At 46.8% G+C, this 26420-nt stretch overlaps 1 pseudogene; it reads right to left on the bottom strand.

The window, feature by feature from the left end:
• The window catches only part of LOC146822479 (uncharacterized), a 282668-nt pseudogene extending 257350 nt beyond the window's left edge, over window positions 1–25318 (bottom strand).
• Window positions 25319–26420: the final 1102 nt, after the last annotated feature.

Here is a 26420-nt window from a genome sequence, read left to right as displayed (position 1 = left end):
GAACAAGCCACCTGCCCTTCCCTCATTGGACCCCGACAGCAGGCCGAAGCCCAGGCCGCAGGTGACCAGTCCGGAACCCACTGGGTATATTGGGAAAACGGCCTCCTGTACAGCGAACAGAAGTCGGCCGAGCTGGGATCGGCCCGGGTACTAGTGGTACCCCTGCACTTCCGAGGTTTCCTCCTAGGCCTAGCCCATGATGTACCCCTGGCAGGACACTTAGGCCAAGACAAAACCTATCATCGCCTGGTTACCCACTTCTATTGGCCCAAAATGCGGGCTAATGTCGAGGCCCACTGCAAGTCCTGTCTCATGTGCCAGGCCAGCGGAAAAAGTGGTGGGAAGTGCAAGGCTCCACTACAACCCTTCCCCGTTGTTAGTACCCCCTTTGAGCGGGTGGGGATCGACATCGTGGGACCCCAGGACCGCCCAGGGCCACGGGTTCATCCTCGTCCTGGTGGACCATGCCACCCGCTACCCAGAGGCCATTCCTCTCCGCACCGTGACGGCCCCCGTCGTGGGCCGGGCCTTGATGGGAATCTTCTCCCGCGTAGGGTTCCCTCGCGAAGTCGTGAGTGATCGTGGCACGAACTTTATCTCAAGATACATGAGGTCCTTATGGCAACAATGTGGGGTGTCCTACAAATTCACCACCCCATACCACCCCCAAGGCAATGGACTAGTCGAACGATTTAACCGGACTCTAAAGGGAATGATCATGGGCCTCGAAGAACCCCTTCGCCGGAAATGGGACGTCCTCCTCCCTTGCCTCCTGTTCGCCTACCAGGAAGTCCCCCAAAAACCCTGGGGTTCAGCCCATTCGAATTACTCTACGGACACCCCGTCCGGGGACCCCTGAGCCTAGTCAAAGAGGGCTGGGATACGGTTCCCCGAGGAGCCCCTTCCGATGTATTCCGCTATATCCTGGCGCTCCGCAACCAGACCCGGAAGTGCCGGGAGCTCGCCGAGGCGAACCTCGAGGCTAGCCAAGAAGAGATGAAGCGCTGGTATGACCAGAATGCCATGCTGGTCGAGTTTCAGCCGGGCCAACAGGTCTGGGTAATGGCCCCGGTGAAACCCTGCGCCCTCCAAGATAATTGGACTGGACCCTTCAAAGTGGTCGAGCGGAAGAGTCAAGTCACGTATCTAGTTGACGTTCAGTCTCCTCGGAACCCCCTCCGGGTCCTCCACATGAACCGCCTCAAACCCCACTTCGTGATGTCGTAAATTGGCTGCGATTAAATTAGCGTTAGCGGAATCCATCTGGTATTTAGAGGCTATCCTGTACATTTTGTGGAATCCATTTTGTATTTCCGGCAGCCATTTTGTCTGCCATGTGCTTATCAAGAGCTGTTTCCTTCTTCACTGTTGTTTACCCTTGTGCTCTCTTTAAAGGACTAGTTATACTTAGATTCTGCTACTCTGCGCCTGCGCAGAAGAATCTAGCTGTCCATACATCTGTTTTTAGTCTGTAACTATCAGGTTGTTTCTACCAGAGTCAGCAACTGCTAGCTCCTCCTTTACTGTTGAATGTGCATTTCTGTATGACCATCTATGTATGTAACTCTTCTCATGTATACTTGTACCTCCCTCTTTTTGAGCCCCTGTGTGGGTATAAAAGACCCATGGTTCTTCTACTCTGTGTGCTACATTCATTCAGCACCACAGGGTGCTGTTTGAATGTGGTTCCACTTCATGAAGGTTTATTAAACTTTGTATTTTCTATTCCAGTTTCTGTGCCAACTTCTTCTACTTGTCTGAGGACTCTGTGCAGAGAAGGGCGAACCCCTTGCACTGGTAGGCCTAGCTGAGGTCTCCTTACAACAAATTGGCGGCCCAACGTGGGGCTCATCGGTGACTCGGATGCCCAAAGGATTGGTCGCGACAAAGGATTCTAATCTCGCTCTGGACGCGATCGCTGCCCGATAAGACCCGAGTCTTGGCAACCACGGCGTTTTTCCTTTCCTTCTGATCTGACCATCCAGGTGGCGCCGGTCCTCGACTGAGATCTCTTCTGTTGATTCGCCGTGCAGTGACCATTTGGTCGATTTTAGAACTTGGCAGTTGGAACCTGGACACCAAGTGATTGGTAAGTGTCTGCAGCGCTTGCTGTTGGTTTTGATGACTGGGATTGGTAAGGTAGTTTAGTAACGCTTACTGTGGCTTTTTGATTTGGAGAATTGGTGTTGGCCAACTTGGTTTGTTATCAGATTTATATAAGTTGCAACCTATATAGGCAGGTAATGAGGAGAATTTTCTCTATCTGAATTGATTTGAACAGCACATCGTACTACAGGTACCTTAAGTGCTACTTTGATTATAATACTGCATATTCTGCACTATTTTTGGCATGCCTGTTTTTAGCACATGTTGCTTTTGTAGTGGTACCAATTTGAGAGAAAGATGAAGCACAACCGCCCCCCCCCCCCCCCGGAGGGGACGCCTAATAGGGATATGTATATTAAGTATGGTCTTTCTTCTATAATGTACAGCGCATTATGGAATAAATACACTCGTGAGGATCCCGAGTTGCGTTGGCTTATGTATGGGTCATTTGATTTACGAAAGATTGAGTATGTGGAACAATGTATGTTTAAGCGAAAGACTAGGCAAGAGATGTTTGATTGTGTACGAATGTGGGAGAAAAAGTGCGTGAATGAATGAATGTGTTGCTTTCTTGGATGTACCATTTCTTTTGTATATAATTAGCCGGCTCCCCTAGAGGGGATACTTAACTAGGTTTAGGTATATAAAAGTATTTCTTCTTTGGGGACTAGTACCCCGAGGAACTAAATATGTACATAGAAAGGATCCTGGTCTGTGCACTTAGTAACATTCATAAGTGGTGAGATGCAGAGCGTTTTTCCTGGTGTTCTGCCAGCCAAATCTAGTGAATATGACTTGCAACTAGTATTTACAAATGGTTTGGTTTAAGTACAGTCTGTGGGCTGTCTTTTGTTTCTGTCTTAAGTGTTGATCTGTGGGTTAAATGTGTGTTTAAATGTCGTGGTGTGGTAAATTGTGTTTTAGATGTTGCTAGCACTGGAAAAAGCGTGTGATTGAATGACTGTGAATATGTGAAAGAATTCTGAGAAGTGAAATTGTTAAGGAGTAAGTTTAATTTGGTCTCATCACCATCAATGCGTCGCGAAAGGAAATTGAGAGGGGTGTAGCTAGAGAAAGAGCAACCCCTGTGATTTGATGACACCCTTAATGTACAAAAGTATTAATGAAAAGTAATTAGGGACCGGTTAAAAGTTTAGCTTGAGAAAATTGTGGGTATTTCGAATTTGCAAATTGTTCCTATGCAGCTTTGTGTTCTTGGTGGTTCAGTGAGCCAATGTGCTGGGTCCAGATGGTTGTAGGTTCTAATTTAAGCTGAACCTGCTAATCTGAGAATAGACAATAAAAATTATGACCCCCTGAAAAGAAATTGTATATCAAAATTAATTTTTCCATAGGGCAAATTATTGCAGTTTAGATAGAATTAGGAAGGCTTTTTGTCTTTGACAGCTTCAGGGCTGTGCGAGGCAGATTTTGACCTTGAAGCCTGTAAGGTGGGGGCTAGAAATAGGAGCGAGTAAACCAGGAGGTGAAATCACTGCTTAGAAAGCTTCTCTGACATGAAAATGTGTAATGCTTGCAGCAGGAGAGCCTTGGAAAGAGGTGGGGGCCAGGAGTGCTCGCAGTGGCTGGTTCTGCACTGAGGGGCTATTTTTAGCTTCTCTGATAAGACAGGGCAGCTGAGAAACGAAACACAAGAAGCCTTCCTTGGTTCTATTTTGTGCAAGACCAGTTAGAAAACGAAATAAGAAAAGGTGCAGTGCCCTTGGAAAATAATTTCCATGGAAGACTGTTTTTATTTTTTTAAATGTTGCATTAATCCTAGACAAAAAGTAAAATGATGCTCTTGCTTGAAATTTGAAGGGCTATATGCCTATATAAAAACGATTTTCCAATTAAGAATTAATTTTCACAGTGGAAATTGTGGCCCAAAGCTAACATGGAATATCAGTGAAGTAATTTTGCTTTTAGAAAGTTAAAATTAAGATGACCTATGTGTCAGCAGCGACACAGTCGGTTCAGCTGACAGCTGGTCATCATAAAGATGACCTACTGTCAGATGGGGGTGAGTAAAGCAAGGAAATCAGTTATTGATTTTAAGCCTGACAAATTAAGCAGGCCAGAATGTTCGACTCTGAGCTGTAGGTTCAGTAATTGCGCATCACTGCTCATTTATATATGCTATTGTATTTTGTCTATGCTTTCTGTGTTTGGTGTACTGATGGCTTGGCATATGTATTTTTATTTTATATATGTTTAGTTTTTGTGTCGAATTGACAATTCTATTTTAATACTAGTACAAGTTCTGCTATGAGGTAAGGAGATGGTCGTGACGACGTCTATCTTTGCGTAGCAGTTGGCTGGAACTTGTTCAAAATTACTAAATTCCACAGATATGATATTATCATTATCATGCTGTCAAAATGGCAGACAACACGTTATCAGTGTATGTCTAATTGGTATTGGAGATGAATAAAAAAAAGTTATGCAAGACTAAAATATGTCACCTGTGGTTAGCCATGAGTGCCCTTCTCTTATAGACAGGCAGCCGTCGGTCATATGTTTCCAGATTGGATATTATGGAACCATTATGATTTGTAGCCCCTGCAAAAAGGTGACCTGAATTTTTCTAAATATCGCACTAGCTAAATCCTGTTCTGTTTCCTTGGAAGTGTATAAGTATGCCTTTGATTCCTTAAAGGAAATCAGGTTTCCTTTTTCATATTCTTTATATGGGGATAACAGGCCTTAAAAAACGAAATTGCGTGTTCTATAATAAAATAGATAATTATAAAGACTTTTCTTTAGATACATTGTATAGATATTAATGGGTAAACACATCATCTGAATACATTGGATTTTGCTGTATTACACCCACATCTTAACACTTGAAATGTCTGTTTTAAATAAGACTGCCACCATGATCATGTTGCAACCCTGAGAAGCGCCTTTACTGCTGATGAGCAAAACAGTTGTTGCTGTTGTTTTTTTAGGCCACAAATGGAACAGGAATGTTTACTTAGCTAAGACTTCCTCAGAGTGAAAACTCTGCATTTTAGAATGCTGTAAAGGGTTTCCACAAATGAGGTTCAGTATTTTGGGTAATGAGAAAATATCTTTTTTGAAGTTTTCTTTTTATAATCTCATTCTTGTGAATGGTGGCGCAAAAAGTTGTCATGTTTTCAAATTAAGCTTCTGTTCTTAGGGCTGTGAATGAATGCATTTAAATATGATAGGCAAAGGGATGCAGCTTGCTTTTCATATGTGGACTCATCAAAATGATTAGATTTATTAAAAAAAATATATATATATTTTTGATTATATTAAAAATGTTATTTAACATAGGTGCATTAAATTCATTTTTTTCTATTCATAATGCCTAATCATGATGCTGTGACCTCCTAGCATCCAAACTGAATTTAAGTCGTGCTATACAGCAATAGGGGGTCACTTACATGTGAAATGTCACTTTACCCAGGCGTACAAAACTTATTTTTATACGGGTATACATTATATATTTCTGATGCCACATCTCTGGGATATGTAGAGGACATTCTGGGGATGACTATTATGCAAAAACATTGTAGGATATTCATTTTTAAGTGCCCTAAACATCAAAGTCGAAATTGAGTAAAATTATTTAAATGAGGTTTCTCCAGTCAGAGCAGCTTTTAAACTGCCTTAGGCTCCAGTAAATGCACATATTTAAGCATAGACTTAATAGCTGACATCTATACTGCTAGACAAGCACTCGGCACACTGCTTACAAATATACATATGTACACAAACTGGCAGAAGTTATTAAGCTTACCTATGAATTGCTGGTAGGCAGGATTGCAGTGGGTTTGCTGTCGTGCTTTCAGTCTTCATGGTCAATTTGAATTTGTACGACTGCATGACAACCTTGTATACAAGATGGAACAGCTGCATAGGTTAAAGGCCGAACTCCTACATTTAGAAGCCTGGCAGGGCTCAGCACAATATGTGTTTTGACATTTCGACCTTTGAAAGACGAAATGGCAGGGCAGGGAAAGAAAGAGGTTTTGCTTACCTTTTTTTTTTTTGGCAAAAGCAAGTTTTTGTGGACTCAATGACTATAGTATAATGGTATATGTGACCTCTCTTTAAAAGACAATGTCTCAGCCATATATATAGCACTAATGCTTTTAGGGCTGAATTCAGGAAGCAATGGGATTTCATTTGAATTCATACGGCCTCATGTCACACTACTACATTTGCTAAGGGAATATGTTCTTTAGCTAGCTCAATGTGCTATTTAGCTCCTCAGAGTTTGTTTATGCCCAGTTGCTATACATTGGGGTTGATAGTGTTGACAGAATGAAACCTATTATAGGTTTCCTACTGTCAAAAGTGGGGGAGGAGGCTAGCTCCTCTACAAATTAAGGGTAGGCAAATGTATGTGTTCTCTCTCTTTTTCCCAAAACTGTCTGTGAAATAGCCATGAGATATTTAATTGGCTATTCAGTAATACTGTTTTAAACATTATTAGCATTAATAAAATGAATAAATATATTTTGCTATGTTACTACCTGTTACCCGTCAAGCTTCCTGTCTTTGTTCGGTTGTCCCACACCCTACACTACATCTCCCATAATGCCCTGTGTTTGGGGGTGGAGTTGTGTGCCTTCCCATGCTGCCTTGCGCTGCCTGTTTAAACTGGACGTTTTCCCTCTGTATGGTGCTTGGCTTCCTTCAGCTGTGCTGGACCACGCCCTGTGTTTGTTACCCTGCAACCTGTTACTCGCATTTCTGACCCTGGGGAATGCGCGTATTCCTTTCGCCTCCTCCTCTGAGATCCTGCCTGAAAGGGACTGTTTGTGAGACACCAACGTTTGTCTTCGCCTGGACCCTCGGACTCCCTTCTGCCTTCCAGATGTCTCGCTGCCTTTAAAGAAACCTTAGGGGAGCACAGCGTTTAACTTCCAAGGGACGTCGTCTTGGATTTCTCAAGCTGTTGCCGAATCAGAGAGTTAACGCGCTCTTCCCCTTCACTAACTCTCACAAACTCCCCGACATCAACCTTGCCCGTTTTTTATGCGACGGACCCTTCGCACCTGCCGGTAGGAAGAATCCGATATCATTATTTTTGTGCTGTTTTGTTTTTCTGTTTCTTCGTGAGCACTGAATGTGGCTGGGACAATCGTAATCCTGGGAGACGTGCCCTTTTGTGTTCTATTAGTGCCACGAGTCCTTCCGTGTTCCCCACGATGAAAAGAGACTGTTTATTGTAAAGCTCACACCGGAGACCTCGAGTGATTGCTAACTCTGGGTCAGAGGAACACTGTTTTCTTTTTAGACTTCGCGAGGAGAACAGGTGAACTTGAGAAAAGTACTTTGGAGCAAGAACGAATTATAACCTGGCTCCAAAACTCTAGACTCCATTACTCAGGGGGAGATTCTGTCAAAGCCCATAGTCACCTTATCTCATTCTATGTCGGAGTCCCCTCAGTGAATATATGCTGATTTCCAAGACTTTGTTTAACCATTGGCGCGCTATGTGAGTATGAGAACGTGCACAACTGTCCTAGCCTATTTGGGGTATCTCCACCAAGCCAATTCTCTCTCCTGCACTAACCAGCCCCTCTTGTTTGTCTCTCCTGTTTATTATTTTGTGTGCTACAGCATTGTCCCACCAGCCAACTGCTGTCGTTCTGGTCACGTGGTCCTGTGGTCGTCTCCTCCCTCCCTAGAGGTATTCTTCTCTGGTCGTGGGCTTTACTAGTACCGACCAGGAGACCTACCTTACGGGAGAGTTGGGACCTTATCCTCGCTCCTGTGGACCTGGTTCTTCTCCGGATCTAAGTTCCTGACCCGACACTACCCATCCTCTCTGATGGAATTATGAGAGGATGAGTAGTCTAGATTGCTGTTTCCTTATTTGATCTTTAAGGGGAACTAGCTGTGGGTGGTTTTTATTCTAAAATTCTCAGGTTATAACACCACTATTGTTTGTTATTCTCATGCTACATACAGTTTTTGCAAGGGCATTGCTAGTTTTTATAAGCTAGTCTGTGTAAATAAACTGACAGTCCTTACTAGAACTGATGTTGCATAGTTTGGATTGTGAAAAAGTAGAATGCAGGGAAGATGCCCATGTGATCCTTAGCAAACATTTTTGAGGAAAATATTGTTTTATAGGAGTCTGTTAGTCACAAGATGTTCCGCTGGAGAACATGTACCCATTATGTTGAAGTTTTTAGTTCTTTATGTAATAGGAATCCTTGATAAATTAGCAGTGTTAGATTTTCCTGTTGCTCCTATAACATGAGAGCATGGTCCTAAGTATACAATGTAGGTACTTTTATTAAGAAAAATCATTTTAGAAGTGTCTGCAGTCCTGTACAAGTAATGCAAAGTCTATGAGTAAAAGTGTATAACATTTCCTTTTTCTTGAGGGTCTTTAGATGATTAAGATAGGAAAATACAGATGTAAGGATTTGGAGTATGTCTGTATTGTTTTTCTCTTTTCCTCAGAATTTAATAAATGAACACAAACTTCCTTGACTGCTTGGGATTGGGTGACGTATTACTCTTGTCAGTTCACCAAAGAGTTCCTTTTATACTTGCCAATAGGTCCAGGCTGTTGTTTTATTTACTCTCACATAGATGAAAGGGGTTCCAGGGTGCCTTGTTAATATATGGGGCGTCCCTAGACTAGGAAGTATTCTGAGACTATCCTCTCTGTTGATAGATTATTTCTGTGCCTTGTCTAAAGACCTTTTGTTCTTTCCACCAATAGATATTTGCTGCTTTACAACCATTGCCAGAGGGGCGCGGACATCAGATCCAGCTTGAGGAGTCAGCACCAGTCCAGCTTGAAGTCAAAGTGAAGGTAACCAGCACAGGCATTGCTGGCAACCAGGACCTCAGTGAAGGTAGAAGGCCGGAAGCACTGGGATGTGAAGTGTGTACCCCTGCCACTGTCTTGGGCGAAAGACGGGGTCACAAATCAGAAAGGAGAAATCGTGGATCAAGCTTTTGATGCCCAGCCGAGAGTCACAGACCGACCAGGAGGGCGAGAAAGTTTTTGCTTGAGGTAACCCCCTTTGAAACAAGGGTTGCTTCAGAGATCCTAGCATCAGGCCTCTGAATCCTGTCCCTAAAGTGGCTGTAAAGTTTTCAGCTTTGTTGGTCAAGAGATGCCTGAGCACGCTGAATGCAATCTATGGCCCCAACGAAAGAGCAGTGTGCCAGCAGAGCAATACAGGAGTTAGGGAAGGACTTGAGTTCAGGGTACAGGTGCTGTGTCTCTAGTGCCTGTTAGATTGAAATGAAGAAAACTGGTGCACTGCCTGAGACACTGGACAGGATCGCTGAGCGCATTTCCCCTGGTAGGTGATTGCCCTATCCTGAAAGAAGAAACTTTTCCCTTGAAACTAGGCCATGATTCCTGATTTGCGAGTTGTGCAGCTCCACCGTGGGAACAACAAGAGTCTGCCTGTGAGGCTCAAACGGACACAGGGAGAAGACTCCCCTCTGGTTGGTTGTACAGCGGCTTTAATTTCCCAAGGACTTTTTTCTTTTTTGTTAGAAATGTACCCCATTGATCGTCCCATTTTTGAGGAGGAGCAGCCCTTTGCAGCTCTTCATCTTAATTCTCATGGTCCTGTGTAGTCCTCCGGATCCAGGATCATTTTTGTAATAATATGTCTGACTGCTTCCATAATTGTATTAGGAATAATGTTTATTCTATGAGAGAAAAGTTCATCTGAGCAGTAGAGAGATGGTGCATTTCCTTAATAATAATAATAGATACTCTAGCCCTCATAAAGAAAACACTGGAAAAGTCTAGCGAAAATGTTTTTATTAGATATGTACTGTTGGCCAATTTGAAGTTGAGATTGATGATAACTGAAATGCATAGGAGCCTTGAAAATGTTTTTACTGGATGGTTCTAGGATTTGCTTAGGACTAGAAAGCTAATAGTTCTGTTTCTGATAATAGTAATTACTCTCTCCTGCTATCTGTATGACCCAATTCTCTGTTCCCTTTGTACTCCTGCTTATACCTTATACATACCCGCTTAACAATATTTAGAATGAGAAATGCCCACCTAGGAATGAATTAGGATATTGATAAATTTATAAAAAAAAGAAAGAATTTTTTTTTTTTTTACAAATTAATGTGCATTTTTTTTGTTTTCCTACTGGATTATGGGAGATGTCTTCAGCTAACGCTAAAAGGGTCGTCTGTCGTAAATTAGCTGCGATTAAATTAGCGTTAGCGGAATCCATCTGGTATTTAGAGGCTATCCTGTACATTTTGTGGAATCCATTTTGTATTTCCGGCAGCCATTTTGTCTGCCATGTGCTTACCAAGAGCTGTTTCCTTCTTCACTGTTGTTTACCCTTGTGCTCTGTTTAAAGGACTGGTTATACTTAGACTCTGCTACTCTGCGCCTGCGCAGAAGAATCTAACTGTCCATACATCTGTTTTTAGTCTGTAACTATCAGGTTGTTTCTACCAGAGTCAGCGACTGCTAGCTCCTCCTTTACTGTTGACTGTGCATTTCTGTATGACCATCTATGTATGTAACTCTTCTCATGTATACTTGTACCGCCCTCTTTTTGAGCCCCTGTGTGGGTATAAAAGACCCATGGTTCTTCTACTCTGTGTGCTACATTCATTCAGCACCACAGGGTGCTGTTTGAATGTGGTTCCACTTCATGAAGGTTTATTAAACTTTGTATTTTCTATTCCAGTTTCTGTGCCAACTTCTTCTACTTGTCTGAGGACTCTGTGCAGAGAAGGGCGAACCCCTTGCACTGGTAGGCCTAGCTGAGGTCTCCTTACAACAGTGAGGACGGAATTGAGTTTGCTCCTGGCCACCGACGATGGGTCAGAAGAAGACACAGAGCCCCTTCCGGACTCCCTATGTGCTAAGGGGAAGGATGGCTCCGTAGAGGGAGTGAGCCTGTCGTCCACCCTCACCCCCCAACAGTCCGACGACTGCCGCCAGCTATTGAGACAATTCACAGACCTCTTCTCCCTCACCCCGAGGGTCACCGACTGGTGTGTCCACGACGTCGACACCGGAGACAGCCCGCCGGTAAGACACCGAGCCTACCGAGTCCCTGACCGGGTCCAGACCTGCATCCAGACTGAAGTAGCCACGATGTTAGCCCTAGGGGTGATTGAACCCTCCGACAACCCATGGGCCAGCCCTGTAGTACTGGTCCCGAAAGCAGCCGCCCCTGGTGTCGCCCCCGAGCTAAGATTCTGTGTAGACTACCGGGGACTCAATGCGGTCACCCGAGCTGACGCTCACCCTATCCCCCGCACAGACGAGCTCATCGACCGCCTCGGGGCTGCTCGCTACCTCAGCACCTTCGACCTGACCTGCGGGTACTGGCAAATTGCGCTCACCGAGGGAGCCATGGAACGGTCCGCCTTCTCCACCCCGGATGGGCACTACCGCTTCAGAGTCATGCCTTTTGGAATGAAAAACGCCCCGGCCACCTTCCAGCGGCTGGTGAACCGGGTCCTGGCCGGGCTAGAGGGGTTCAGCGCAGCGTACCTAGACGACATCGCAGTATTCAGCTCCCAATGGACCGAACACCTCCGGCACCTCCGGCAAGTACTGGTGGCCCTGCGCCAGGCCGGCCTAACCATCAAAGCCAGCAAGTGTCAAATTGGACAGGGCTCAGTGATCTATCTGGGACACCAGGTGGGAAGCGGGCAGGTCACCCCCCTCCAGCCGAAAATCGGCGCCATCTTATCCTGGGAACCCCCTACGACCCAAACAGAAGTCCGGGCCTTCCTAGGCCTCACCGGCTACTACCGGAGGTTTATTAAAAACTATGGCAGCATCGCAGGCCCCCCTCACAGAATTGACCTCCAAAAAGCACCCGAAGAAAGTACAGTGGACTCCCCCGTGCCAAGAAGCGTTCGACGCCTTGAAAACCGCTATATGTACTGCTCCAGTACTCAAAGCCCCCGACTACTCGCAGGAATTTGTGGTCCAGACGGACGCTTCGGAGCACGGCATCGGGGCAGTCCTCTCACAGTTCAATGACAAAGGCATAGATCACCCCATAGCCTTCATCAGCCGAAGGTTACTACCTCGGGAGCAACAGTGGAGCACCATTGAAAGAGAAACCTTCGCCGTAGTCTGGGCCCTCAAGAAGCTATGGCCCTACTTGTTCGGAACCCACTTCCGGGTTCAAACGGACCATCAACCCTTACGGTGGCTGATGCAAATGAGGGGAGAAAACCCCAAGCTGCTACGATGGTCAATCTCCCTCCAGGGGATGGACTTCACTGTGGAACATCGCCCCGGGACTGAACACGCCAACGCTGACGGCCTGTCCCGATTCTTCCGCTTCAGCGAGGAGAACCCCCAAGTGGATGGGTAGTTCTCCCCGCCTTTCAGCTGGGGGGTGCACGTGTGAGACCGGCCTCGTGGCGTGGACCCTCCCGACCAATAAGCAACCCCTGCCATCACATCTGATCCCCCGGTATCACAGACTCCGACCACCCTGGCCCAATAAACCCGATGGCCAGCCGGGGCCCCAGCACAACCTAGACACTACCACGCATGCCCAGCCAAGAGAGAGAGGAACCCCCCAAGCAAGACCGGGAGGCGCAGTCTCTCTCACACCTCTGATCTCCTCCCCGAGGAGGGTTTCGATCGGCCACCAAGCCCCCGGTGAGCGGGCGCCTCGCATGCTGGGTGTCTGGAGTCCCTCCCAGACCAACCTGAACAGATCAAAGGGCCGAGCGGCAGGAAATCCCAACACACCGCCCCCAGGCACCAAGACCCCTCTCTGCGAGGACTCCGGACTTCAAAGAGGAGGGGGAGTATAACAAGGGGTGCTGAAGGGACAGGTGGGAGAGAAGACCTGGACCGACGAGCCCTGCTGACCTGGTCGCGGCTCGACCGACCCCTGAAACCAAGAACGCTACCTGTCCCACGGAACCATCTGAGCCCTGCTGGCGCTGTCGCGGCTCCCCGAACTCTGAACCATCTGAGCCCTGCTGACGGTGACGCGGCTCCCCGAACTCTGAACCATCTGAGCCCTGCTGACGCTGTCGCAGCTCCCCGAACTCTGAACCATCTGAACCCTGCTGACGCTGTCGCGGCTCCCCGAACTCTGAACCATCTGAGCCCTGCTGACGCCGTCGCGGCTCCCGAGAACCTGAAACCACCGGCGCCTGCTGAGAGACTCGCGGCGCTCCTATCCTGGAACACCGACGGAGTTGCCGAGCAAACCCCATATCCTCCAGCTCAAGGACTAAGAGCTGTGCGAAGGATACTCTGCAGAGACACTAAACTTAAGACTGTCCCGCTACCCCCAAACGAACCCCACCGACGTTGTGATAGTGATCCAACAGCTGTATCACGGATCATAAAGATCTCCAGAACTTATAGATAAAGTATACTGTCTTACTAAGAACTACTGTGTGGTGTCCCTCTATCGAATAATGTAAGCAGCGTGTACGATCCTAGGAACGAGCCCCTTCCAAGAAGGGCCTCCCCGCCAGTGCTCGGCCTAACTCTGGAAGAGGTGGGTCAAAGGGTGGTCAGGAACGTATTCCGAAGCCTCTCGGAGAACGCACTTCCAACAACACGCATGAGTGTATGCGATTCTTAGGTTAGTTTTCGAAAGACCCTACATGAAGTCTTCACCAGAACAGCGCATGCGCGCTGTTACAGGCTCGACCTAAATACCATCTTTAGTAAAAGATGGGTTATTAAATTCTAAATTCAGAGAGCCTAAACTTTATTTTTCCATCTTATACTATGGGAAGATATGCTTGTAAAATGTTACAGAGCATTCCCCATTCTGTCCTATGGGGCAAGATAGCCTATCAATAGTGAAAAACGAAATTGGCAGTATTTCACTATCAGGACATGTTGTACACATCAGTACATGTTCTACCTTTCACATACACTGCATCCTGCGCAGGGGGGTACCTTGGGCCTACCATAAGAGTGTCCTATATGTAAGAAATGGGAAGGTTAGGGCCTGGCAAGTGGGTGCACTTGCCAAGTCGACATGGCAGTTAGCAAACTGCACACAAGCCATGCAGTGGCAGGCCTGAGACATCTTTTTAGGGCAACTCATGTGGGTGCTACAATCAGTGCTGCATGCCCACTAGTATTTGATTCACCAGCCCCGGCACACCCAGAGCACTTTACTAGGGACTGACCAGTAAATCAAAATATGCCAATCAAGGAGAACCAATCATAATAATTTACAAAGAGAGCATATACACTTTTGCAGTGGTAAAGTGCCCAGAGTCCTAAAAACAACAACAGGTCAGGAAAAAATAGGAGGAAGAAGCAAAATGTTTGGGGATAACCCTGCAAAAAGGACCCCGTCCAACAGCCCTCAAGACCTGGCTGTTCGAATAAGCCAATTAAACAACAAAAGAGTGACAAGGGGATAGGGAGCAAAAAAAGAGAGGCACGGGCAAGAACCAAAAATATTTGTTAAAAGAACCCTCACTCACCAACCTAGTTGGTGACATGCTTCATCATCGGGTTCCCACCAGAGAGGCCGAATGCCTCTCTGGTGTGCTGCGACGCCTGTGTTACAGCGGAGCGGGTTTCTGATTGTGAAGGGAAGTGAGATTAAAAGGTAAATGATTTTAACCAATGACAAGTTTATTCTTGGCAAATCAAAAACCAATAAAAACGTGAATTGGGCAAGGTCTGGCCAGTGATGTTGACCAGGGCTTGACCAATTTTTAGGTCGACATGTTTCTGCTTATGGTGCCTAATCGGCTAAGCTTTCATCAGGACCAAGGGTGTCTCCACGGCGGTATGCACACTCTAAGGCGCACCCTAACCTGTGGAGATCAAATGGTAAAACTCACGGTTTTACCCAGGAGCCTCCTAATTATCCGGGGCTCAGAATGTCTGAAATAGAAATAAGACAGACAAACCACATATAAAGAAACATACAAAGACAAAACATTGTTTGATTGCAGTTTTGTTAAAAAGTGCTTGAGTGAACAAACATTTTATGGAACCGTGCTGTAAAGCGAGAGTGGGTGTCTTGGTAGCAATATTAGCTAACAAGACCGTAGTACGAGTGATTATTCGTTGTCTCTAACTTGTGAAAATGTGGACTGATATTCACAAGACAAAAAACACTATTTGTGTCTAATTACGATTACTTCAAGTGATGTCAGCACTATTGACAAGGTGCAATCGTAGTGGCTGATTGGCCGGAGTGAATGTCAAACATATAGCGAACTCGTGAAGTGGCAGGCATGCTAAAAACAAGCGTCTGTGGTGTTTGCCAGGCGCCGTTGCTCCAAAGCATGTCTAACATTAAAAATAGCTGCATGGAAAAACCAAATAGCCCTCTTACTTATGCTGTTGTTGTTACTAACATCATGGGTCCGGGAGGGGGGTAGTGAGCTATAGTATCTGGCGAGATAAAAAAGCAGATCGTAACTGTTATCATCTGCTTTTGGAATGGAATTTGGAAGGAACCTGATGCGGTGTCTTAGCGGTTCGTCAACTTACTTCCATGCTCGCACACTCCCGCGATCAACCTCGATCTGTCCTCCTCGGCCCGGATCTTGGTAAGTGTGCGGGGAACACGGAAGTAAATACTTCCTGGTTCTGATCACGTGATGGGTTCTACGTACGTGTAACCCAATGGGGCGGGTGAATCCGAATGTGGAAAATGCCTTCCCATTGGTTGTGTCCTCGTGATTAGTACAGATGGAGGGGCGGGTATGCGTTGGAATCCTATTGGCTCTCCCCAAGAATAGGAGGTTTTTTAGGGGTGGTGCGTTTTGTCTGTCACATGCTACCATTGGAAGTATATAATATCGATGTCTGATCCCCGGTTGTGAATTCTTATGTGTATATGCGTATAATGCAGTTAAACACTTTATTTGCTTTTAATATACCCGGGTTGGTATATATCGCATCGTGAGGAAAAACTATCGCATCGTGAGCAAAAACTATGGGCAGCATAAACGGAGGAGTTGGTGTCAATATAGTAATTCATGCTGGCACAACACACAGGATGCAGTGTGTGGTTAAAAGAAGAACTACACGGAGGCTACTAAGGAGTTGATGTCATGTATGATGGAATCAGTTTTTCAATATGGAACCCCATGGAATATTATCATTCAGTCCTTGGATATGAGTAGATAAACGGTAAACCCAACGTTGTTCTTTTTCAAATAGCAGTTGTTGGTTATTTGCTCCAGGCCTGAGTTTTTCGATGATCGTCCATCTCATGTCATTTGTGGTATGGTTCAACTGTAGATAATGTTCAGCCAATTTAGTGCTCAGTTTGCGACATCGGATGGTGCTGCGATGTTCGCAAATTCGCTGTTTTATCTTTCTACTCGTCATTCCGACGTATCTCAGTCCACATGGGCAAGTGATCATGTAAACCACATCGGTGGAATTGCAATTGGTGTGCATTCTCTGTATCCATTGTTTGCCTTGTTCCAGTAGTAGGTACTCAGAAGGGGAAGTCAAATGGCAAACACTGCATGACCCGCAGGGGTAGTGGCCCACAATGGGCGAAAGGCCCCACGTACTGGTAATGGACTGATCTTGGTTTCTTTCTTGAACTTTCGGACGGGTATGTACGAGGGAGTCCTTAATACTTCTTGCTCTCTTATAAGAGAATAATGGCTTCTCCCAATCATGTTTATTGCTTGTCAGTATATGCCAATTTTTCTTTATGGACTTGCTCACTGCGTTGGAGGCTGCGTTGTAAGTTGTGACGCAGGTGAGAGGTGTGGTGTCCTGATCACCTTTCTCATAAACTTCCAGAAGAGCTTCTCTGTTCTGGTTGCGAGCTCGTTTGTTACTTTTTGCCAGTATTTTGGTAGGGTATCCCCGATCTTTCAATTTGGCAGTAAGATCATTGGCTTGTTTTTTGTACATTGAGACCTCGCTACAGTTACGACGGAGCCGTAGGTATTGTCCAAACGGCAGGTTTTCCCTCAATGGACGAGGGTGGTAGCTGGTAAAATGCAGTAAATTGTTTTTTGCCGTTGGTTTGTGGTGGGTTTTAGTTTGAAGGATATCGCCTACCCTGGTAATTATCACATCCAAGAAGATCATTTCGTCTTTATTGTGAGAATGTGTAAAATTGAGGTGAGGATCGCATTCATTCACCCAGTTGTAGAAATCAAGGAGGGAATCCTCAGATCCCTGCCAGATGATCAAGACGTCATCAATATATCTTTTCCAAAAGAAAATATTGGGCGAAAAAGGGTTTTGTGGCGTTAGGATGAATTTACTCTCAAAATCAAATACATACAGCCCTGCTACCGAAGGCGCAAAAGTGCTGCCCATCGATGTGCCGGATATAATAATTTACAAAGAGAGCATATACACTTTTGCACTGATAAGCAGTGGTAAAGTGCCCAGAGTCCTAAAAACAACAACAGGTCAGGAAAAAATAGGAGGAAGATTCAAAATGTTTGGGGATAACCCTGCAAAAAGGACCACGACCAACAGCCCTCAAGACCTGGCTGTTCGAATAAGCCTACCTACAGGACCTGCAAGCGCCTGGATAACCTATTGGGCGATTAGCCGTGCTTTATAAATCCTGCTCGACTGAAGCCTTGATCACTGTGGAATTAACAGTTAGCCTTTCATAAACAAGTAAAGCGAAGCAACCAGTTTTTTTATAGCCTCTATCCAAGTATCGATGTCTTCAGGATGGTGAAACACTGACCTATCAATTGTCCCTTCTGTCCATTCAAGGACTGAGGATTTATTTTTGTATGCTTCCCACTGTGGCTCTTCGGTCACCAAATGGGCCCATACAGTTCAGTAGTATTATGTTTGTTATCCTTGTTACTCAATCAAACTCCCGCCCTACTCCTGAACCCAAGGACATCATCTGCAGCACCTCACAAGGATCCTTCGTTAGCCCCCCTTCTCCTACACTTACATGACACCCCGAGCCAACATTGTCAGTTCACACGGGCTGAAGGTCATCTACACCGACTGGACCCACCTCACTAAACCCAGAGACAACTTTCATAGGTGCACGGCCAACATCACCGACTGGATGAAGCACAACTGCCTAAAACTGAACATGGACAAGACAGAAGTCCTCATCTTCAGTAACCACGCATCTCCTTGAAGCAACGCATGGTGGTCAGCAGAACCTGGCTTCTTCCCCTTCCCAACCGACCATGCCCGTGACTCCAGCATTGTCCTGGACAACAAGCTCTCGATGAAGAAGCAAATCAACATGATCTCTGCCATCTGTTTCCTCACAATGCGCATGCGCCACAAGATCTTTAGATGGCTCCCCGCCAGATACATGCATTCCGCCTCCCTCTTCCTAGCTTTAACTCCTAGAGTCTAAGGCACAAAGAACGGAGGTCGCTCTTACTCTCACCTGGCTGCAAAGACCTGGAATGAACTCCTCCTGCACCAGAGATCTGCCTCATCACCGAATCTGGAAAGGACTCAAGACCTGGCTGTTCAACTGATCGGCCCCTCCAGACAACAACTCCTCACCCAGCGCCTTGAGAACCTCACTGATGATTTGCCGCGCGTAATACCCATTGATTGATTGAGTCTGTAGATTCATATAGATTTTTCTCAGTGGGGACTTTGTGATGCGGTTTAACTCTCCCTTGTCAATAAATGCCTTGCTAAATTCAGTGCGGTCTTCAGGGTTGACTTTTGATGCCGAGTTAGCTCTCCATTTATGAATTCATGGTCACATTCAACACATTTATAGAGTTTCTCTCCTGTGTGAACATTCCGATATACTACATTTTGTGATCAATCCCTTGTCACATTCCATTCATTGATAAGGTTTCTCCCTAGTGTGGATTTGTTTATGCTGCATTAACTTAATAAAGTCTTCCACAGGAAGAATAAACTCTGTACAGACATTGGATTTCCTGCATGTAGATTTTCAGATGTTGCTTCAGTTTTCCCTTTATTATGAATGCTTTGTGGTATTCAGAACATACATATGTTTTCTCCCCTGTGTGAACTTCCGGATCTTGTATTACATTTTGTTTTGTAATAGATCCCTTGTTACATTCTATAAATACATGTGGTTTCTCCCCAGTGTGGATGCTGATATTGCTTTAACTCTCTGTTGGACTTGGCCCTTCTGGCAGGTTCACCCCTGAACTTTTTTGCTTTTACTGGTGACTTGGTGTGGTAATTTTTTGGTTTCTGCGCACTTTCCATGTGTCCCAGGGTAAAGTGCGTGCGTGCTCTGAGTGCATGTGGTGAGATAGGCCTGCCCTCCCATAGGAATGCATGGGGAGTGTATGTGTCCCTAGTAGTTCCTGATGCGTGGGGTGTGCAGGCCCAAGTTTGGTATGTGCGGACTCGTGGGAGTGAATGCTGCGCGATGATGTGTGCGGCGTCCCGCGTCGCCCGAGGGTCCCCGGACGTACGAAACCCTGCCTCAGGACTTGGATGGTTCCATGAGGGAACACCAAGTTGGGGACCTAGGCTGTCCTGTTAGCCCATTTGAGGAAGATCTCCTGGTGAGTAGAGGACCTGGAGCACCTGTAACCAGGGCTCCTGTGGTTCTAGAGTCTGGCAGTACCGCTCCGGTAGGGAGGGTACAGGAGTCCAGTGTGAGGAGTGATTGGGGGATGAGTTTCCCAGTGGAAGAGCCTGTGGGTCAGGGACTACCCAGTTGGGCTAGGATCCCGTGTAGTGACCAGGGTGGCACCACTTCTGTTCTGGGGGATCTCCGCGCACTGTCAGGTGGACAGGGGACGGGAGATCAGCGCCAGACAGACAGTCGCTTGACATATGTGTCCTTTGATAGCCTCAGGGGGATGGAGTGGAAATCCCCAGAAGTCCTGGAGTGCCAGGCAATTATTCCACCAAAGGTTCTAGGCCGGAGGTTGGAAGGCCAGGTTTGGGATCAGCCTGACCTGAAGGGTGGGACGTCTGTAACCAGCGTCCCGACCAGTTCTTCTTCCAGAGGTACCGCCCCAGTTGGTAGGGAGCAGGGCTCTGGAAGGGGGTGCAGAGGGTGGGAGAGCCCACCTCTGCCCCCGGTACAACCTGAGGGGTTAAACCCTGGGTTGGAATGGCGTTCTAGGTGTACCCCTCGCCAGAGGAGGAGGAACCCTAGGAGAAGAGGTAGGGGGAGGAGAGCTTTCCCTGAGACTCCTGGTCCGCCTGAGGGTGTAGACCCTAGGCTGGAGAACCAGTGGCAGTCTAGTCCTGTCTTCCAGAGAGGTAGAGTGGAGAATGGCCGCTATGTGCCAGGGGTTACTACCCCCCACTCTATGGTTAGGCAAAGACCAGTGGCACCTGGGTGGCCTAGGGTCTGGTCTTGGCCGCGGACAGCTTGGGAGTACCAGTGGGGTAGCCCAGTTGGTCCAGACAGTGGTGTTAGAAATAATTCCATGGGTTCACCGTGGCGTAGAACCGGAGGGTGTCCCTGCAGTTGCGGGCCCGCGTCTGTGTTCTATCGCCCCAAGCAGGGAAGTCCATCACGGTGGTGATTGGTCTGCCCTGCGTTTTGGCTGGAAGGGGGTTGTGTTGGACTTGGCCCTTCTGGCAGGTTCACCCCTGAACTTTTTTGCTTTTACTGGTGACTTGGTGTGGTAATTTTTTGGTTTCTGCGCACTTTCCCTGTGTCCCAGGGTAAAGTGCGTGCGTGCTCTGAGTGCATGTGGTGAGATAGGCCTGCCCTCCCATAGGAATGCATGGGGAGTGTATGTGTCCCTAGTAGTTCCTGATGCGTGGGGTGTGCAGGCCCAAGGCCAAGGTATGTGCGGACTCGTGGGAGTGAATGCTGCGCGATGATGTGTGCGGCGTGCATGTACCTAGTGTGGAAGTGCCACTTCTAGAAGTGGGCACTTCTGTGTGCAGTGTGTCTGTCGCGTGATTGGCTGGTCGTGTCATGTGACGGGCTAGGGATTCCCCAGAGTCAGGATGAGTCACCCAGTGGTGAATGGGGAGATCAGCAGCTAGATGGGTGGGAGGAGTACACCTGGGTCCTGAATAGGACAGGGTTTTCCACACACAATGCTGGCCCCGCCCCCTGTGGTGCGACTGACGACCCTAGCCCTGCCAGTGAATAGAGTGAGGGGCTGAGCACATCAAGGGTGCTCCCCAACCAGCTGCGACTGGTTTTCCCCCTCACCCTGAACCCAGAACAAAGGGTTTGCCTGTATAAAAATGGGGCTGTGTCCCCACAGAATCTGTTCTCTGCCAGGATCTTACCTGAGGGGGGCTGCTGCTGCTGCTGGACCAGAGGACCGCCACTTGGACTACCTCCCTGCCTGGAGGCCCAGTGAGCTGGCTCTGGGTCCAGCCTTGCCCCCCACCCCGGCCCTGCTGCCTGCAGGGAAGAACTTTGCTGGACTTTGTGGTGCTTGTTAGGCCTAAGCGCTTGGAAGCGCTTTTATTCTCCTTTAGCGCTTGGAAGCGCTTTTATTTGTCCTAGCGCCAGGAGCGCTTTATTGCTGCAAGCCGGTGCCCACCCGGCATTTCCCCCGTGCGGTGCCAATCCTGAAATCCCCTGGCAGGTGCCCACCCTGCCAGGGACCTTGCCGTGCTCGTTGGCGGGTGCCCACCCCGCTTATTTGTTTATTTTACGGCGGGTGCCCACCCCGCCGTACATCCACTGTAACGAGGGAGCCTACCCCTCTTGTGACGGGAAAAATCACCGCTGCAGCCCGGTTCGGGACGCACAGGAAGTCAGGCAAAACTGTGAGGGACGTAGGCGGGGCCTCGCCTCAAACAGGAAGCAGACGGGAGCCTACCCTGCGCTCCTGTGACGGAGACCCAGAAGACGAGGGCGGGAGCCTACCCCGCCTCCGCCTGCAAAGGAGAGTCCCGCGTCGCCGGAGGATTCGCTCGGGAATCGAAGGATTCCCGAGTCCCTGAGCGGGACTCCACGAAGCGCTGCCGCCGGCCGGGACCTGCGCGTTCACCCGGTGAGTGTCTGCTACTGGGGGTGTGACGGGGCCCTGGGTTCGGTCCTCCCCGGCAGCGCCCAGCGCTGGTCCTGTTGCTCGGCCCCTCCCACAACGGGTGCATTATTTCTGGGGTCACTAGAGCCCCGAGGCTCCACCGACTGTGGCAGCGATTGTCTTTGAGCGCGAGGCGCTCCAACGTGGGGATTGTGTTTTGTCGAGCCCACGAGGCTCCAACGCAGAGGGCATATTTATGTTCAGAGTCCAGAGGGACTCCAACGGCAGCGCATTGGTTGTGGAGAGCGCAGTGCACGCTCCAAACGCATATGGGGGCATTTCCTTGGCGATTGAGTGGCCCCAGATGGCAGCGGGCCACTCCCACCTTGCCCCACAATATTGATCAGAGCCTGCGAGGCTCAGGGGGCCACAAGTGTTTTCTTAGAGCCCAGGAGAGGCTCCAACCCCTGCCATATTTATTTAGGAAGGCACAGTGGTGCCCCAGCATCTCTCCAGTTGCCCAGCACTTAGTGGGCAACTGCTACGTGTAGGTTGTGCTTTGTGCACCTTGGTTTGCGCAGCCTGCACAGGCGCACCCTGACTTGGCTGGACACAGGGCGCCTTTGCCCCTTCACGGCCAGTTGGCCTAGGGACTGCCACAGATAGTGGCTAATGTGAGTTGTTGCGCCATTGTTCCTTTCCTGCACCTCTGAATGTGTTTATGCGTCATGTGCTTTGCTTTACACCTCTGAATGTTATGCATCATGTGTTTATGTGCTTAGACCCCTACAGGTATTGTGATACTTAGGTGTTGTTTTCTCCCTAGTACAGGTGGTGCTAGTGAGGTCCTGATTCCCTGCGCAATATTTTCCTAAGGTGGTTAGGGTTGCGTAGGTGGTACTTACCTGATACCAGTAATTACTGGTTGTGTGCTACATATGTTATTTTGTACTACAGTATTATTCCTATGTTCTAAAAAGTGCTACTTCCTGACAGTGGTCCAGGTGGCCCTGTCCCCTGTATATATAATCCCTTGTAAATTCTGCCCGTGCCTGTTGGCACATTGTAGAGTGTGTGTTTTTATCTAATGTGTTGTGTATAATACAAAGGTTATTTTTATAGAATACCTTGTGTGGAGTTTCCTTTGTGGTGGGCCTTGGGTGTTGTTGCTGGGTGCGCACGCAAACGCTTTACACATCGCCTCAGGGATAAGCCTGTCTGCTCGTGCCAAGCTACCAAGGGGGTGAGCAGGGGTTATCTTTGGCGTGTAACTTCCTTGCCCTGACTAGAGTGGTGGTTTCTGCCTGACTTTGGCGCAAGCCTTAGCCAACCAGAAATCCCATTTCTAACACTCTCCCTTTATAATAAGTACCTTGTCATGTGCGGTGCAGTTGAATGGTCACCCTCCATTTGGAATAAAAATGCTATGTCACATTTTGTACAATTATATGGTTTCTTTCATGTGTGAATATTGATGCATTTTTAAACTTTGCTTTGTAATAACTGCTAAGTCACATTCAGTCCAGCCATATCGTTTCTCACCAGCGTGGAATTTCTGATGTAGTATTTATCTTTGCCTAGTAATAAATGTCTTTTTGCATTATGTACATTCATAGGGTTTCTCTCCTACGTGGACTATCTGATGTTGCATAAGATGCTACTTTCTAATAAATGCCTTCTCACATTCAGTCCAGTTGAATGGTCTCTCTCCGGTGGAGATCTTCTATTGTTGCTTCAGCTCTCCATTGATTAAAAAGGATCAGTCACATTCTGTACATTGATATGGTTTCTCCCCAGTTTGGACCTTTTGATGTCGCTTCAACTGTTGATTTGTTATAAATGCTTTGCCACATTCTGTGCATTGGTATGGTTTCTCCCCAGTGTGGAATTTCAGATGTTGTTTTAGGTGTCCAATTGTTATAAATGCTTTGTCACATTCTGTACATATATATGGTTTCTCCCCAGTGTGGATTTTCTGATGTTGTTGTAGTTCTCCAATTGTTATAAATGCTTTGTCACAATCTGTACATTTATATGGTTTCTCCCCAGTGTGGATTTTCTGATGTCGCTTTAGCGCTCCATTTGTTACAAATGCTTTGTCACATTCTGTACATTTATATGGTTTCTCCCCAGTGTGGAATTTCAGATGTTGTTTTAGGTATCGAATTGTTATAAATGCTTTGTCACATTCTGTACATATATATGGTTTCTCCCCAGCGTGGATTTTCTGATGTTGTTGTAGCTCTCCATTTGTTTTAAATGCTTTTTCACATTCTGTACATTGATATGCTTTCTCCCCAGTGTGGATTTTCTCATGTCGCTTTAGCTCTCCATTTGTTTTAAATGATTTGTCACATTCTGTACATTTATATAGTTTCTCCCCAGTGTGGATTTTCTCATGTCGCTTTAGCTCTCCATTTATTTTAAATGATTTGTCACATTCTGTACATTGATATGGTTTCTCCCCAGTGTAGATTTTCTGATGTCCCTTTAGCGCTCCATTTGTTACAAATGCTTTGTCACATTCTGTACATTCATATGGTTTCTCCCCCGTGTGGATATTGTAGTGTCGTTTAAGACCGTTACTTGTTTTGAATGATTTGTCACATTCTGTACATATATATGGTTTCTCCCCAGTGTGGATTTTCTGATGTTGTTGCAGGTCTCCATTAGTTAGAAATGCTTTGTCACATTCTGTACATTTATATGGTTTCTCCCCAGTGTGGATTTTCTGATGTCGTTTTAGGTCTCCATTAGTTATAAATGCTTTGTCACATTCTGTACATTGGTATGGTTTCTCCCCAGTGTGGAATTTCTGATGTTGCTTTAGGTTTCCATTTGTTACAAATGCTTTGTCACATTCTGTACATTTATATGGTTTCTCCCCAGTTTGGACCATTTGATGTCGCTTCAACTGTCGATTTGTTATAAATGCTTTGCCACATTCTGTGCATGTATATGGTTTCTCCTCTACGTGGACACTCTGATGCTGCATTAGGTCTTTCATTGCAAAGAAACTTTTCCACAGTCAGTCCATCAATATGGTTCTTCTCCAGTATGATATTCTGATGTTGCACTTGATTTCTCTCCCTAATAAATGTGTTGTCATTTTCTATATATTCATACGGTTTCTCTTCTGTGTGTTCTTTCTGATCCAGGTTAGCTCTTTCTTCGTAGTGAGAACCTTATCAGACTTGTTTCAGTATGTCAGTGTGTTATTTTGTCAATGTATATCAGGTGATCCCTAAGAGCCAAGTACAGACCACACCGGGAAGTTTGGATTTTCTGCTGTAGAAAAAGACTTTGGCGAGGCATTAGCCTTCAAGGGAAGAAATTGCGAGGTGTACTGTTTTTACATCACTTCCTACACAAGAGATGTTTAATGCCTTCTCCTTTTTTGTTCATTACTGTATTTATTTCACCTGTTGGAAAATAAAAAATAAAAAAACACTGGATAAGTTTAAATGGTGGGTCCATCACGAAAATCTATTGGCATTTAATGAGACATTTAATTGACCACATAGACAAGTGTGCTGAAGAAATTCTAGATTACACTTTCAATGTAAAGATGCAATGGGCAGAGCAAGGGCATACGATCCTTCCTTTACGCCCTCCTATCGCGGAGTGTGGACTCAAGGATTAACCAAGACTCCAGTTGAGTCTTTTGTGTAGCACCACAGTTCTTCTGACAGCGGTTCTGTGTAGATCCATAAGAGTCGGATTTGATGGGGCTAGAGACTCAGCACTTACTTCCAAATTGGCCATTGATATGAGGGAAACTTCAAAGAGTGGTTTTGAAGTGCACCAGTATCTCTTTCAATCCCAGCACTCACTCCAGACTACCAAAGAGAGTTATCATTCCTTTGTATGTGGTCAGTCTACTACCCTGTGAAGGGTAAGAGTGGGCCCCCTTCCTCCCATTTGCCCAGAAAGACCCATCGGGATGCAGATGGATGCAGATAAGTGCTAAATCACACCCAACCCTTGCAGTGTCTGTGACTCTCCAGAAGGAATACAAAAAGGGGTCGGTCACCTAGCCCAGACGTGTACTAGAGACACAAAGAGCAGTACAAGCAGAAAAAAGTCCACTTTCTGAAAGTAGCCTTTCTAAAATAGTAATGTTAAATCCGACTTTACCAGTAAAGAGGATTTCTCATTACCATTGCAAAGATATAAAACATGAAAAGGCTACTCCTAAGTGGAGTGGTGTGGCTCACTGGTTAGAGGCGGCAGACACGGAAGCAGAGGTCGGCCCGGGACCAGGGTTCGATTCCCGTCGCGGCAGGGTCTTGGGCCAAGGTCAGCGGACTCGATAATTCTCGCCTCGGTGCCTACTCTAACCAGGGATCCCGCTCAGCAACTCTGGGCAATAGCTTGCTTAATCTCCACAAACGGCCCCACCGCGCCGGGGATGCTTGTCTTCACCTTGGAGATGCCCAGTAGGGACCATCTCACAGGGAAAGCCAGGATGGGTTCCCAAG

Source organism: Triturus cristatus, chromosome 6 (genome assembly GCF_964204655.1).
Source record: "Triturus cristatus chromosome 6, aTriCri1.1, whole genome shotgun sequence".
NCBI classification, from domain to species: domain Eukaryota; kingdom Metazoa; phylum Chordata; class Amphibia; order Caudata; family Salamandridae; genus Triturus; species Triturus cristatus.
Note: the sequence above shows the minus strand (reverse complement) of the source record. Positions and strands in the feature narration are given on the sequence as shown.